The sequence below is a fragment of the Syngnathus leptorhynchus genome, chromosome 1 (genome assembly GCF_054491065.1).
Source record: "Syngnathus leptorhynchus isolate UIUO chromosome 1, UIUO_Slep, whole genome shotgun sequence".
NCBI classification, from domain to species: domain Eukaryota; kingdom Metazoa; phylum Chordata; class Actinopteri; order Syngnathiformes; family Syngnathidae; genus Syngnathus; species Syngnathus leptorhynchus.
The window spans coordinates 2,910,139-2,925,723 of NC_141195.1; positions in this window are offsets into that span (position 1 = coordinate 2,910,139).

The following is a 15,585-nucleotide window of genomic DNA, read 5'->3' on the forward strand; positions in this document are numbered from 1 at the left end:
AAATTTTATTGCCGAAATCGCTTTTTCTCGCCGAGATAAGCACGTTTTCTGAAATGCCGCTCTCCCGTCACTCTGGTTAAAGTGTTATGAAAAAAAAGGCTGTTGGGGGCTAGGGAGTATCGAGTTGATCATTATACATGAAGAAATAACCAATTTCATCGTTTGGTTTATGTTTTACACGCGTTTTAAATTTTATTGCCGAAATCGCTTTTTCTCGCCGAGATAAGCACGTTTTCTGAAATGCCGCTCTCCCGTCACTCTGGTTAAAGTGTTATGAAAAAAAAGGCTGTTGGGGGCTAGGGAGTATCGAGTTGATCATTATACATGAAGAAATAACCAATTTCATCGTTTGGTTTATGTTTTACACGCGTTTTAAATTTTATTGCCGAAATCGCTTTTTCTCGCCGAGATAAGCACGTTTTCTGAAATGCCGCTCTCCCGTCACTCTGGTTAAAGTGTTATGAAAAAAAAGGCTGTTGGGGGCTAGGGAGTATCGAGTTGATCATTATACATGAAGAAATAACCAATTTCATCGTTTGGTTTATGTTTTACACGCGTTTTAAATTTTATTGCCGAAATCGCTTTTTCTCGCCGAGATAAGCACGTTTTCTGAAATGCCGCTCTCCCGTCACTCTGGTTAAAGTGTTATGAAAAAAAAGGCTGTTGGGGGCTAGGGAGTATCGAGTTGATCATTATACATGAAGAAATAACCAATTTCATCGTTTGGTTTATGTTTTACACGCGTTTTAAATTTTATTGCCGAAATCGCTTTTTCTCGCCGAGATAAGCACGTTTTCTGAAATGCCGCTCTCCCGTCACTCTGGTTAAAGTGTTATGAAAAAAAAGGCTGTTGGGGGCTAGGGAGTATCGAGTTGATCATTATACATGAAGAAATAACCAATTTCATCGTTTGGTTTATGTTTTACACGCGTTTTAAATTTTATTGCCGAAATCGCTTTTTCTCGCCGAGATAAGCACGTTTTCTGAAATGCCGCTCTCCCGTCACTCTGGTTAAAGTGTTATGAAAAAAAAGGCTGTTGGGGGCTAGGGAGTATCGAGTTGATCATTATACATGAAGAAATAACCAATTTCATCGTTTGGTTTATGTTTTACACGCGTTTTAAATTTTATTGCCGAAATCGCTTTTTCTCGCCGAGATAAGCACGTTTTCTGAAATGCCGCTCTCCCGTCACTCTGGTTAAAGTGTTATGAAAAAAAAGGCTGTTGGGGGCTAGGGAGTATCGAGTTGATCATTATACATGAAGAAATAACCAATTTCATCGTTTGGTTTATGTTTTACACGCGTTTTAAATTTTATTGCCGAAATCGCTTTTTCTCGCCGAGATAAGCACGTTTTCTGAAATGCCGCTCTCCCGTCACTCTGGTTAAAGTGTTATGAAAAAAAAGGCTGTTGGGGGCTAGGGAGTATCGAGTTGATCATTATACATGAAGAAATAACCAATTTCATCGTTTGGTTTATGTTTTACACGCGTTTTAAATTTTATTGCCGAAATCGCTTTTTCTCGCCGAGATAAGCACGTTTTCTGAAATGCCGCTCTCCCGTCACTCTGGTTAAAGTGTTATGAAAAAAAAGGCTGTTGGGGGCTAGGGAGTATCGAGTTGATCATTATACATGAAGAAATAACCAATTTCATCGTTTGGTTTATGTTTTACACGCGTTTTAAATTTTATTGCCGAAATCGCTTTTTCTCGCCGAGATAAGCACGTTTTCTGAAATGCCGCTCTCCCGTCACTCTGGTTAAAGTGTTATGAAAAAAAAGGCTGTTGGGGGCTAGGGAGTATCGAGTTGATCATTATACATGAAGAAATAACCAATTTCATCGTTTGGTTTATGTTTTACACGCGTTTTAAATTTTATTGCCGAAATCGCTTTTTCTCGCCGAGATAAGCACGTTTTCTGAAATGCCGCTCTCCCGTCACTCTGGTTAAAGTGTTATGAAAAAAAAGGCTGTTGGGGGCTAGGGAGTATCGAGTTGATCATTATACATGAAGAAATAACCAATTTCATCGTTTGGTTTATGTTTTACACGCGTTTTAAATTTTATTGCCGAAATCGCTTTTTCTCGCCGAGATAAGCACGTTTTCTGAAATGCCGCTCTCCCGTCACTCTGGTTAAAGTGTTATGAAAAAAAAGGCTGTTGGGGGCTAGGGAGTATCGAGTTGATCATTATACATGAAGAAATAACCAATTTCATCGTTTGGTTTATGTTTTACACGCGTTTTAAATTTTATTGCCGAAATCGCTTTTTCTCGCCGAGATAAGCACGTTTTCTGAAATGCCGCTCTCCCGTCACTCTGGTTAAAGTGTTATGAAAAAAAAGGCTGTTGGGGGCTAGGGAGTATCGAGTTGATCATTATACATGAAGAAATAACCAATTTCATCGTTTGGTTTATGTTTTACACGCGTTTTAAATTTTATTGCCGAAATCGCTTTTTCTCGCCGAGATAAGCACGTTTTCTGAAATGCCGCTCTCCCGTCACTCTGGTTAAAGTGTTATGAAAAAAAAGGCTGTTGGGGGCTAGGGAGTATCGAGTTGATCATTATACATGAAGAAATAACCAATTTCATCGTTTGGTTTATGTTTTACACGCGTTTTAAATTTTATTGCCGAAATCGCTTTTTCTCGCCGAGATAAGCACGTTTTCTGAAATGCCGCTCTCCCGTCACTCTGGTTAAAGTGTTATGAAAAAAAAGGCTGTTGGGGGCTAGGGAGTATCGAGTTGATCATTATACATGAAGAAATAACCAATTTCATCGTTTGGTTTATGTTTTACACGCGTTTTAAATTTTATTGCCGAAATCGCTTTTTCTCGCCGAGATAAGCACGTTTTCTGAAATGCCGCTCTCCCGTCACTCTGGTTAAAGTGTTATGAAAAAAAAGGCTGTTGGGGGCTAGGGAGTATCGAGTTGATCATTATACATGAAGAAATAACCAATTTCATCGTTTGGTTTATGTTTTACACGCGTTTTAAATTTTATTGCCGAAATCGCTTTTTCTCGCCGAGATAAGCACGTTTTCTGAAATGCCGCTCTCCCGTCACTCTGGTTAAAGTGTTATGAAAAAAAAGGCTGTTGGGGGCTAGGGAGTATCGAGTTGATCATTATACATGAAGAAATAACCAATTTCATCGTTTGGTTTATGTTTTACACGCGTTTTAAATTTTATTGCCGAAATCGCTTTTTCTCGCCGAGATAAGCACGTTTTCTGAAATGCCGCTCTCCCGTCACTCTGGTTAAAGTGTTATGAAAAAAAAGGCTGTTGGGGGCTAGGGAGTATCGAGTTGATCATTATACATGAAGAAATAACCAATTTCATCGTTTGGTTTATGTTTTACACGCGTTTTAAATTTTATTGCCGAAATCGCTTTTTCTCGCCGAGATAAGCACGTTTTCTGAAATGCCGCTCTCCCGTCACTCTGGTTAAAGTGTTATGAAAAAAAAGGCTGTTGGGGGCTAGGGAGTATCGAGTTGATCATTATACATGAAGAAATAACCAATTTCATCGTTTGGTTTATGTTTTACACGCGTTTTAAATTTTATTGCCGAAATCGCTTTTTCTCGCCGAGATAAGCACGTTTTCTGAAATGCCGCTCTCCCGTCACTCTGGTTAAAGTGTTATGAAAAAAAAGGCTGTTGGGGGCTAGGGAGTATCGAGTTGATCATTATACATGAAGAAATAACCAATTTCATCGTTTGGTTTATGTTTTACACGCGTTTTAAATTTTATTGCCGAAATCGCTTTTTCTCGCCGAGATAAGCACGTTTTCTGAAATGCCGCTCTCCCGTCACTCTGGTTAAAGTGTTATGAAAAAAAAGGCTGTTGGGGGCTAGGGAGTATCGAGTTGATCATTATACATGAAGAAATAACCAATTTCATCGTTTGGTTTATGTTTTACACGCGTTTTAAATTTTATTGCCGAAATCGCTTTTTCTCGCCGAGATAAGCACGTTTTCTGAAATGCCGCTCTCCCGTCACTCTGGTTAAAGTGTTATGAAAAAAAAGGCTGTTGGGGGCTAGGGAGTATCGAGTTGATCATTATACATGAAGAAATAACCAATTTCATCGTTTGGTTTATGTTTTACACGCGTTTTAAATTTTATTGCCGAAATCGCTTTTTCTCGCCGAGATAAGCACGTTTTCTGAAATGCCGCTCTCCCGTCACTCTGGTTAAAGTGTTATGAAAAAAAAGGCTGTTGGGGGCTAGGGAGTATCGAGTTGATCATTATACATGAAGAAATAACCAATTTCATCGTTTGGTTTATGTTTTACACGCGTTTTAAATTTTATTGCCGAAATCGCTTTTTCTCGCCGAGATAAGCACGTTTTCTGAAATGCCGCTCTCCCGTCACTCTGGTTAAAGTGTTATGAAAAAAAAGGCTGTTGGGGGCTAGGGAGTATCGAGTTGATCATTATACATGAAGAAATAACCAATTTCATCGTTTGGTTTATGTTTTACACGCGTTTTAAATTTTATTGCCGAAATCGCTTTTTCTCGCCGAGATAAGCACGTTTTCTGAAATGCCGCTCTCCCGTCACTCTGGTTAAAGTGTTATGAAAAAAAAGGCTGTTGGGGGCTAGGGAGTATCGAGTTGATCATTATACATGAAGAAATAACCAATTTCATCGTTTGGTTTATGTTTTACACGCGTTTTAAATTTTATTGCCGAAATCGCTTTTTCTCGCCGAGATAAGCACGTTTTCTGAAATGCCGCTCTCCCGTCACTCTGGTTAAAGTGTTATGAAAAAAAAGGCTGTTGGGGGCTAGGGAGTATCGAGTTGATCATTATACATGAAGAAATAACCAATTTCATCGTTTGGTTTATGTTTTACACGCGTTTTAAATTTTATTGCCGAAATCGCTTTTTCTCGCCGAGATAAGCACGTTTTCTGAAATGCCGCTCTCCCGTCACTCTGGTTAAAGTGTTATGAAAAAAAAGGCTGTTGGGGGCTAGGGAGTATCGAGTTGATCATTATACATGAAGAAATAACCAATTTCATCGTTTGGTTTATGTTTTACACGCGTTTTAAATTTTATTGCCGAAATCGCTTTTTCTCGCCGAGATAAGCACGTTTTCTGAAATGCCGCTCTCCCGTCACTCTGGTTAAAGTGTTATGAAAAAAAAGGCTGTTGGGGGCTAGGGAGTATCGAGTTGATCATTATACATGAAGAAATAACCAATTTCATCGTTTGGTTTATGCTTTACACGCGTTTTAAATTTTATTGCCGAAATCGCTTTTTCTCGCCGAGATAAGCACGTTTTCTGAAATGCCGCTCTCCCGTCACACTGGTTAAAGTGTTATGAAAAAAAAGGCTGTTGGGGGCTAGGGAGTATCGAGTTGATCATTATACATGAAGAAATAACCAATTTCATCGTTTGGTTTATGTTTTACACGCGTTTTAAATTTTATTGCCGAAATCGCTTTTTCTCGCCGAGATAAGCACGTTTTCTGAAATGCCGCTCTCCCGTCACTCTGGTTAAAGTGTTATGAAAAAAAAGGCTGTTGGGGGCTAGGGAGTATCGAGTTGATCATTATACATGAAGAAATAACCAATTTCATCGTTTGGTTTATGTTTTACACGCGTTTTAAATTTTATTGCCGAAATCGCTTTTTCTCGCCGAGATAAGCACGTTTTCTGAAATGCCGCTCTCCCGTCACTCTGGTTAAAGTGTTATGAAAAAAAAGGCTGTTGGGGGCTAGGGAGTATCGAGTTGATCATTATACATGAAGAAATAACCAATTTCATCGTTTGGTTTATGTTTTACACGCGTTTTAAATTTTATTGCCGAAATCGCTTTTTCTCGCCGAGATAAGCACGTTTTCTGAAATGCCGCTCTCCCGTCACTCTGGTTAAAGTGTTATGAAAAAAAAGGCTGTTGGGGGCTAGGGAGTATCGAGTTGATCATTATACATGAAGAAATAACCAATTTCATCGTTTGGTTTATGTTTTACACGCGTTTTAAATTTTATTGCCGAAATCGCTTTTTCTCGCCGAGATAAGCACGTTTTCTGAAATGCCGCTCTCCCGTCACTCTGGTTAAAGTGTTATGAAAAAAAAGGCTGTTGGGGGCTAGGGAGTATCGAGTTGATCATTATACATGAAGAAATAACCAATTTCATCGTTTGGTTTATGTTTTACACGCGTTTTAAATTTTATTGCCGAAATCGCTTTTTCTCGCCGAGATAAGCACGTTTTCTGAAATGCCGCTCTCCCGTCACTCTGGTTAAAGTGTTATGAAAAAAAAGGCTGTTGGGGGCTAGGGAGTATCGAGTTGATCATTATACATGAAGAAATAACCAATTTCATCGTTTGGTTTATGTTTTACACGCGTTTTAAATTTTATTGCCGAAATCGCTTTTTCTCGCCGAGATAAGCACGTTTTCTGAAATGCCGCTCTCCCGTCACTCTGGTTAAAGTGTTATGAAAAAAAAGGCTGTTGGGGGCTAGGGAGTATCGAGTTGATCATTATACATGAAGAAATAACCAATTTCATCGTTTGGTTTATGTTTTACACGCGTTTTAAATTTTATTGCCGAAATCGCTTTTTCTCGCCGAGATAAGCACGTTTTCTGAAATGCCGCTCTCCCGTCACTCTGGTTAAAGTGTTATGAAAAAAAAGGCTGTTGGGGGCTAGGGAGTATCGAGTTGATCATTATACATGAAGAAATAACCAATTTCATCGTTTGGTTTATGTTTTACACGCGTTTTAAATTTTATTGCCGAAATCGCTTTTTCTCGCCGAGATAAGCACGTTTTCTGAAATGCCGCTCTCCCGTCACTCTGGTTAAAGTGTTATGAAAAAAAAGGCTGTTGGGGGCTAGGGAGTATCGAGTTGATCATTATACATGAAGAAATAACCAATTTCATCGTTTGGTTTATGTTTTACACGCGTTTTAAATTTTATTGCCGAAATCGCTTTTTCTCGCCGAGATAAGCACGTTTTCTGAAATGCCGCTCTCCCGTCACTCTGGTTAAAGTGTTATGAAAAAAAAGGCTGTTGGGGGCTAGGGAGTATCGAGTTGATCATTATACATGAAGAAATAACCAATTTCATCGTTTGGTTTATGTTTTACACGCGTTTTAAATTTTATTGCCGAAATCGCTTTTTCTCGCCGAGATAAGCACGTTTTCTGAAATGCCGCTCTCCCGTCACTCTGGTTAAAGTGTTATGAAAAAAAAGGCTGTTGGGGGCTAGGGAGTATCGAGTTGATCATTATACATGAAGAAATAACCAATTTCATCGTTTGGTTTATGTTTTACACGCGTTTTAAATTTTATTGCCGAAATCGCTTTTTCTCGCCGAGATAAGCACGTTTTCTGAAATGCCGCTCTCCCGTCACTCTGGTTAAAGTGTTATGAAAAAAAAGGCTGTTGGGGGCTAGGGAGTATCGAGTTGATCATTATACATGAAGAAATAACCAATTTCATCGTTTGGTTTATGTTTTACACGCGTTTTAAATTTTATTGCCGAAATCGCTTTTTCTCGCCGAGATAAGCACGTTTTCTGAAATGCCGCTCTCCCGTCACTCTGGTTAAAGTGTTATGAAAAAAAAGGCTGTTGGGGGCTAGGGAGTATCGAGTTGATCATTATACATGAAGAAATAACCAATTTCATCGTTTGGTTTATGTTTTACACGCGTTTTAAATTTTATTGCCGAAATCGCTTTTTCTCGCCGAGATAAGCACGTTTTCTGAAATGCCGCTCTCCCGTCACTCTGGTTAAAGTGTTATGAAAAAAAAGGCTGTTGGGGGCTAGGGAGTATCGAGTTGATCATTATACATGAAGAAATAACCAATTTCATCGTTTGGTTTATGTTTTACACGCGTTTTAAATTTTATTGCCGAAATCGCTTTTTCTCGCCGAGATAAGCACGTTTTCTGAAATGCCGCTCTCCCGTCACTCTGGTTAAAGTGTTATGAAAAAAAAGGCTGTTGGGGGCTAGGGAGTATCGAGTTGATCATTATACATGAAGAAATAACCAATTTCATCGTTTGGTTTATGTTTTACACGCGTTTTAAATTTTATTGCCGAAATCGCTTTTTCTCGCCGAGATAAGCACGTTTTCTGAAATGCCGCTCTCCCGTCACTCTGGTTAAAGTGTTATGAAAAAAAAGGCTGTTGGGGGCTAGGGAGTATCGAGTTGATCATTATACATGAAGAAATAACCAATTTCATCGTTTGGTTTATGTTTTACACGCGTTTTAAATTTTATTGCCGAAATCGCTTTTTCTCGCCGAGATAAGCACGTTTTCTGAAATGCCGCTCTCCCGTCACTCTGGTTAAAGTGTTATGAAAAAAAAGGCTGTTGGGGGCTAGGGAGTATCGAGTTGATCATTATACATGAAGAAATAACCAATTTCATCGTTTGGTTTATGTTTTACACGCGTTTTAAATTTTATTGCCGAAATCGCTTTTTCTCGCCGAGATAAGCACGTTTTCTGAAATGCCGCTCTCCCGTCACTCTGGTTAAAGTGTTATGAAAAAAAAGGCTGTTGGGGGCTAGGGAGTATCGAGTTGATCATTATACATGAAGAAATAACCAATTTCATCGTTTGGTTTATGTTTTACACGCGTTTTAAATTTTATTGCCGAAATCGCTTTTTCTCGCCGAGATAAGCACGTTTTCTGAAATGCCGCTCTCCCGTCACTCTGGTTAAAGTGTTATGAAAAAAAAGGCTGTTGGGGGCTAGGGAGTATCGAGTTGATCATTATACATGAAGAAATAACCAATTTCATCGTTTGGTTTATGTTTTACACGCGTTTTAAATTTTATTGCCGAAATCGCTTTTTCTCGCCGAGATAAGCACGTTTTCTGAAATGCCGCTCTCCCGTCACTCTGGTTAAAGTGTTATGAAAAAAAAGGCTGTTGGGGGCTAGGGAGTATCGAGTTGATCATTATACATGAAGAAATAACCAATTTCATCGTTTGGTTTATGTTTTACACGCGTTTTAAATTTTATTGCCGAAATCGCTTTTTCTCGCCGAGATAAGCACGTTTTCTGAAATGCCGCTCTCCCGTCACTCTGGTTAAAGTGTTATGAAAAAAAAGGCTGTTGGGGGCTAGGGAGTATCGAGTTGATCATTATACATGAAGAAATAACCAATTTCATCGTTTGGTTTATGTTTTACACGCGTTTTAAATTTTATTGCCGAAATCGCTTTTTCTCGCCGAGATAAGCACGTTTTCTGAAATGCCGCTCTCCCGTCACTCTGGTTAAAGTGTTATGAAAAAAAAGGCTGTTGGGGGCTAGGGAGTATCGAGTTGATCATTATACATGAAGAAATAACCAATTTCATCGTTTGGTTTATGTTTTACACGCGTTTTAAATTTTATTGCCGAAATCGCTTTTTCTCGCCGAGATAAGCACGTTTTCTGAAATGCCGCTCTCCCGTCACTCTGGTTAAAGTGTTATGAAAAAAAAGGCTGTTGGGGGCTAGGGAGTATCGAGTTGATCATTATACATGAAGAAATAACCAATTTCATCGTTTGGTTTATGTTTTACACGCGTTTTAAATTTTATTGCCGAAATCGCTTTTTCTCGCCGAGATAAGCACGTTTTCTGAAATGCCGCTCTCCCGTCACTCTGGTTAAAGTGTTATGAAAAAAAAGGCTGTTGGGGGCTAGGGAGTATCGAGTTGATCATTATACATGAAGAAATAACCAATTTCATCGTTTGGTTTATGTTTTACACGCGTTTTAAATTTTATTGCCGAAATCGCTTTTTCTCGCCGAGATAAGCACGTTTTCTGAAATGCCGCTCTCCCGTCACTCTGGTTAAAGTGTTATGAAAAAAAAAGGCTGTTGGGGGCTAGGGAGTATCGAGTTGATCATTATACATGAAGAAATAACCAATTTCATCGTTTGGTTTATGTTTTACACGCGTTTTAAATTTTATTGCCGAAATCGCTTTTTCTCGCCGAGATAAGCACGTTTTCTGAAATGCCGCTCTCCCGTCACTCTGGTTAAAGTGTTATGAAAAAAAAGGCTGTTGGGGGCTAGGGAGTATCGAGTTGATCATTATACATGAAGAAATAACCAATTTCATCGTTTGGTTTATGTTTTACACGCGTTTTAAATTTTATTGCCGAAATCGCTTTTTCTCGCCGAGATAAGCACGTTTCTGAAATGCCGCTCTCCCGTCACTCTGGTTAAAGTGTTATGAAAAAAAAGGCTGTTGGGGGCTAGGGAGTATCGAGTTGATCATTATACATGAAGAAATAACCAATTTCATCGTTTGGTTTATGTTTTACACGCGTTTTAAATTTTATTGCCGAAATCGCTTTTTCTCGCCGAGATAAGCACGTTTTCTGAAATGCCGCTCTCCCGTCACTCTGGTTAAAGTGTTATGAAAAAAAAGGCTGTTGGGGGCTAGGGAGTATCGAGTTGATCATTATACATGAAGAAATAACCAATTTCATCGTTTGGTTTATGTTTTACACGCGTTTTAAATTTTATTGCCGAAATCGCTTTTTCTCGCCGAGATAAGCACGTTTTCTGAAATGCCGCTCTCCCGTCACTCTGGTTAAAGTGTTATGAAAAAAAAGGCTGTTGGGGGCTAGGGAGTATCGAGTTGATCATTATACATGAAGAAATAACCAATTTCATCGTTTGGTTTATGTTTTACACGCGTTTTAAATTTTATTGCCGAAATCGCTTTTTCTCGCCGAGATAAGCACGTTTTCTGAAATGCCGCTCTCCCGTCACTCTGGTTAAAGTGTTATGAAAAAAAAGGCTGTTGGGGGCTAGGGAGTATCGAGTTGATCATTATACATGAAGAAATAACCAATTTCATCGTTTGGTTTATGTTTTACACGCGTTTTAAATTTTATTGCCGAAATCGCTTTTTCTCGCCGAGATAAGCACGTTTTCTGAAATGCCGCTCTCCCGTCACTCTGGTTAAAGTGTTATGAAAAAAAAGGCTGTTGGGGGCTAGGGAGTATCGAGTTGATCATTATACATGAAGAAATAACCAATTTCATCGTTTGGTTTATGTTTTACACGCGTTTTAAATTTTATTGCCGAAATCGCTTTTTCTCGCCGAGATAAGCACGTTTTCTGAAATGCCGCTCTCCCGTCACTCTGGTTAAAGTGTTATGAAAAAAAAGGCTGTTGGGGGCTAGGGAGTATCGAGTTGATCATTATACATGAAGAAATAACCAATTTCATCGTTTGGTTTATGTTTTACACGCGTTTTAAATTTTATTGCCGAAATCGCTTTTTCTCGCCGAGATAAGCACGTTTTCTGAAATGCCGCTCTCCCGTCACTCTGGTTAAAGTGTTATGAAAAAAAAGGCTGTTGGGGGCTAGGGAGTATCGAGTTGATCATTATACATGAAGAAATAACCAATTTCATCGTTTGGTTTATGTTTTACACGCGTTTTAAATTTTATTGCCGAAATCGCTTTTTCTCGCCGAGATAAGCACGTTTTCTGAAATGCCGCTCTCCCGTCACTCTGGTTAAAGTGTTATGAAAAAAAAGGCTGTTGGGGGCTAGGGAGTATCGAGTTGATCATTATACATGAAGAAATAACCAATTTCATCGTTTGGTTTATGTTTTACACGCGTTTTAATTTTATTGCCGAAATCGCTTTTTCTCGCCGAGATAAGCACGTTTTCTGAAATGCCGCTCTCCCGTCACTCTGGTTAAAGTGTTATGAAAAAAAAGGCTGTTGGGGGCTAGGGAGTATCGAGTTGATCATTATACATGAAGAAATAACCAATTTCATCGTTTGGTTTATGTTTTACACGCGTTTTAAATTTTATTGCCGAAATCGCTTTTTCTCGCCGAGATAAGCACGTTTTCTGAAATGCCGCTCTCCCGTCACTCTGGTTAAAGTGTTATGAAAAAAAAGGCTGTTGGGGGCTAGGGAGTATCGAGTTGATCATTATACATGAAGAAATAACCAATTTCATCGTTTGGTTTATGTTTTACACGCGTTTTAAATTTTATTGCCGAAATCGCTTTTTCTCGCCGAGATAAGCACGTTTTCTGAAATGCCGCTCTCCCGTCACTCTGGTTAAAGTGTTATGAAAAAAAAGGCTGTTGGGGGCTAGGGAGTATCGAGTTGATCATTATACATGAAGAAATAACCAATTTCATCGTTTGGTTTATGTTTTACACGCGTTTTAAATTTTATTGCCGAAATCGCTTTTTCTCGCCGAGATAAGCACGTTTTCTGAAATGCCGCTCTCCCGTCACTCTGGTTAAAGTGTTATGAAAAAAAAGGCTGTTGGGGGCTAGGGAGTATCGAGTTGATCATTATACATGAAGAAATAACCAATTTCATCGTTTGGTTTATGTTTTACACGCGTTTTAAATTTTATTGCCGAAATCGCTTTTTCTCGCCGAGATAAGCACGTTTTCTGAAATGCCGCTCTCCCGTCACTCTGGTTAAAGTGTTATGAAAAAAAAGGCTGTTGGGGGCTAGGGAGTATCGAGTTGATCATTATACATGAAGAAATAACCAATTTCATCGTTTGGTTTATGTTTTACACGCGTTTTAAATTTTATTGCCGAAATCGCTTTTTCTCGCCGAGATAAGCACGTTTCTGAAATGCCGCTCTCCCGTCACTCTGGTTAAAGTGTTATGAAAAAAAAGGCTGTTGGGGGCTAGGGAGTATCGAGTTGATCATTATACATGAAGAAATAACCAATTTCATCGTTTGGTTTATGTTTTACACGCGTTTTAAATTTTATTGCCGAAATCGCTTTTTCTCGCCGAGATAAGCACGTTTTCTGAAATGCCGCTCTCCCGTCACTCTGGTTAAAGTGTTATGAAAAAAAAGGCTGTTGGGGGCTAGGGAGTATCGAGTTGATCATTATACATGAAGAAATAACCAATTTCATCGTTTGGTTTATGTTTTACACGCGTTTTAAATTTTATTGCCGAAATCGCTTTTTCTCGCCGAGATAAGCACGTTTTCTGAAATGCCGCTCTCCCGTCACTCTGGTTAAAGTGTTATGAAAAAAAAGGCTGTTGGGGGCTAGGAGTATCGAGTTGATCATTATACATGAAGAAATAACCAATTTCATCGTTTGGTTTATGTTTTACACGCGTTTTAAATTTTATTGCCGAAATCGCTTTTTCTCGCCGAGATAAGCACGTTTTCTGAAATGCCGCTCTCCCGTCACTCTGGTTAAAGTGTTATGAAAAAAAAGGCTGTTGGGGGCTAGGGAGTATCGAGTTGATCATTATACATGAAGAAATAACCAATTTCATCGTTTGGTTTATGTTTTACACGCGTTTTAAATTTTATTGCCGAAATCGCTTTTTCTCGCCGAGATAAGCACGTTTTCTGAAATGCCGCTCTCCCGTCACTCTGGTTAAAGTGTTATGAAAAAAAAGGCTGTTGGGGGCTAGGGAGTATCGAGTTGATCATTATACATGAAGAAATAACCAATTTCATCGTTTGGTTTATGTTTTACACGCGTTTTAAATTTTATTGCCGAAATCGCTTTTTCTCGCCGAGATAAGCACGTTTTCTGAAATGCCGCTCTCCCGTCACTCTGGTTAAAGTGTTATGAAAAAAAAGGCTGTTGGGGGCTAGGGAGTATCGAGTTGATCATTATACATGAAGAAATAACCAATTTCATCGTTTGGTTTATGTTTTACACGCGTTTTAAATTTTATTGCCGAAATCGCTTTTTCTCGCCGAGATAAGCACGTTTTCTGAAATGCCGCTCTCCCGTCACTCTGGTTAAAGTGTTATGAAAAAAAAGGCTGTTGGGGGCTAGGGAGTATCGAGTTGATCATTATACATGAAGAAATAACCAATTTCATCGTTTGGTTTATGTTTTACACGCGTTTTAAATTTTATTGCCGAAATCGCTTTTTCTCGCCGAGATAAGCACGTTTTCTGAAATGCCGCTCTCCCGTCACTCTGGTTAAAGTGTTATGAAAAAAAAGGCTGTTGGGGGCTAGGGAGTATCGAGTTGATCATTATACATGAAGAAATAACCAATTTCATCGTTTGGTTTATGTTTTACACGCGTTTTAAATTTTATTGCCGAAATCGCTTTTTCTCGCCGAGATAAGCACGTTTTCTGAAATGCCGCTCTCCCGTCACTCTGGTTAAAGTGTTATGAAAAAAAAGGCTGTTGGGGGCTAGGGAGTATCGAGTTGATCATTATACATGAAGAAATAACCAATTTCATCGTTTGGTTTATGTTTTACACGCGTTTTAAATTTTATTGCCGAAATCGCTTTTTCTCGCCGAGATAAGCACGTTTTCTGAAATGCCGCTCTCCCGTCACTCTGGTTAAAGTGTTATGAAAAAAAAGGCTGTTGGGGGCTAGGGAGTATCGAGTTGATCATTATACATGAAGAAATAACCAATTTCATCGTTTGGTTTATGTTTTACACTGCGTTTTAAATTTTATTGCCGAAATCGCTTTTTCTCGCCGAGATAAGCACGTTTTCTGAAATGCCGCTCTCCCGTCACTCTGGTTAAAGTGTTATGAAAAAAAAGGCTGTTGGGGGCTAGGGAGTATCGAGTTGATCATTATACATGAAGAAATAACCAATTTCATCGTTTGGTTTATGTTTTACACGCGTTTTAAATTTTATTGCCGAAATCGCTTTTTCTCGCCGAGATAAGCACGTTTTCTGAAATGCCGCTCTCCCGTCACTCTGGTTAAAGTGTTATGAAAAAAAAGGCTGTTGGGGGCTAGGGAGTATCGAGTTGATCATTATACATGAAGAAATAACCAATTTCATCGTTTGGTTTATGTTTTACACGCGTTTTAAATTTTATTGCCGAAATCGCTTTTTCTCGCCGAGATAAGCACGTTTTCTGAAATGCCGCTCTCCCGTCACTCTGGTTAAAGTGTTATGAAAAAAAAGGCTGTTGGGGGCTAGGGAGTATCGAGTTGATCATTATACATGAAGAAATAACCAATTTCATCGTTTGGTTTATGTTTTACACGCGTTTTAAATTTTATTGCCGAAATCGCTTTTTCTCGCCGAGATAAGCACGTTTTCTGAAATGCCGCTCTCCCGTCACTCTGGTTAAAGTGTTATGAAAAAAAAGGCTGTTGGGGGCTAGGGAGTATCGAGTTGATCATTATACATGAAGAAATAACCAATTTCATCGTTTGGTTTATGTTTTACACGCGTTTTAAATTTTATTGCCGAAATCGCTTTTTCTCGCCGAGATAAGCACGTTTTCTGAAATGCCGCTCTCCCGTCACTCTGGTTAAAGTGTTATGAAAAAAAAGGCTGTTGGGGGCTAGGGAGTATCGAGTTGATCATTATACATGAAGAAATAACCAATTTCATCGTTTGGTTTATGTTTTACACGCGTTTTAAATTTTATTGCCGAAATCGCTTTTTCTCGCCGAGATAAGCACGTTTTCTGAAATGCCGCTCTCCCGTCACTCTGGTTAAAGTGTTATGAAAAAAAAGGCTGTTGGGGGCTAGGGAGTATCGAGTTGATCATTATACATGAAGAAATAACCAATTTCATCGTTTGGTTTATGTTTTACACGCGTTTTAAATTTTATTGCCGAAATCGCTTTTTCTCGCCGAGATAAGCACGTTTTCTGAAATGCCGCTCTCCC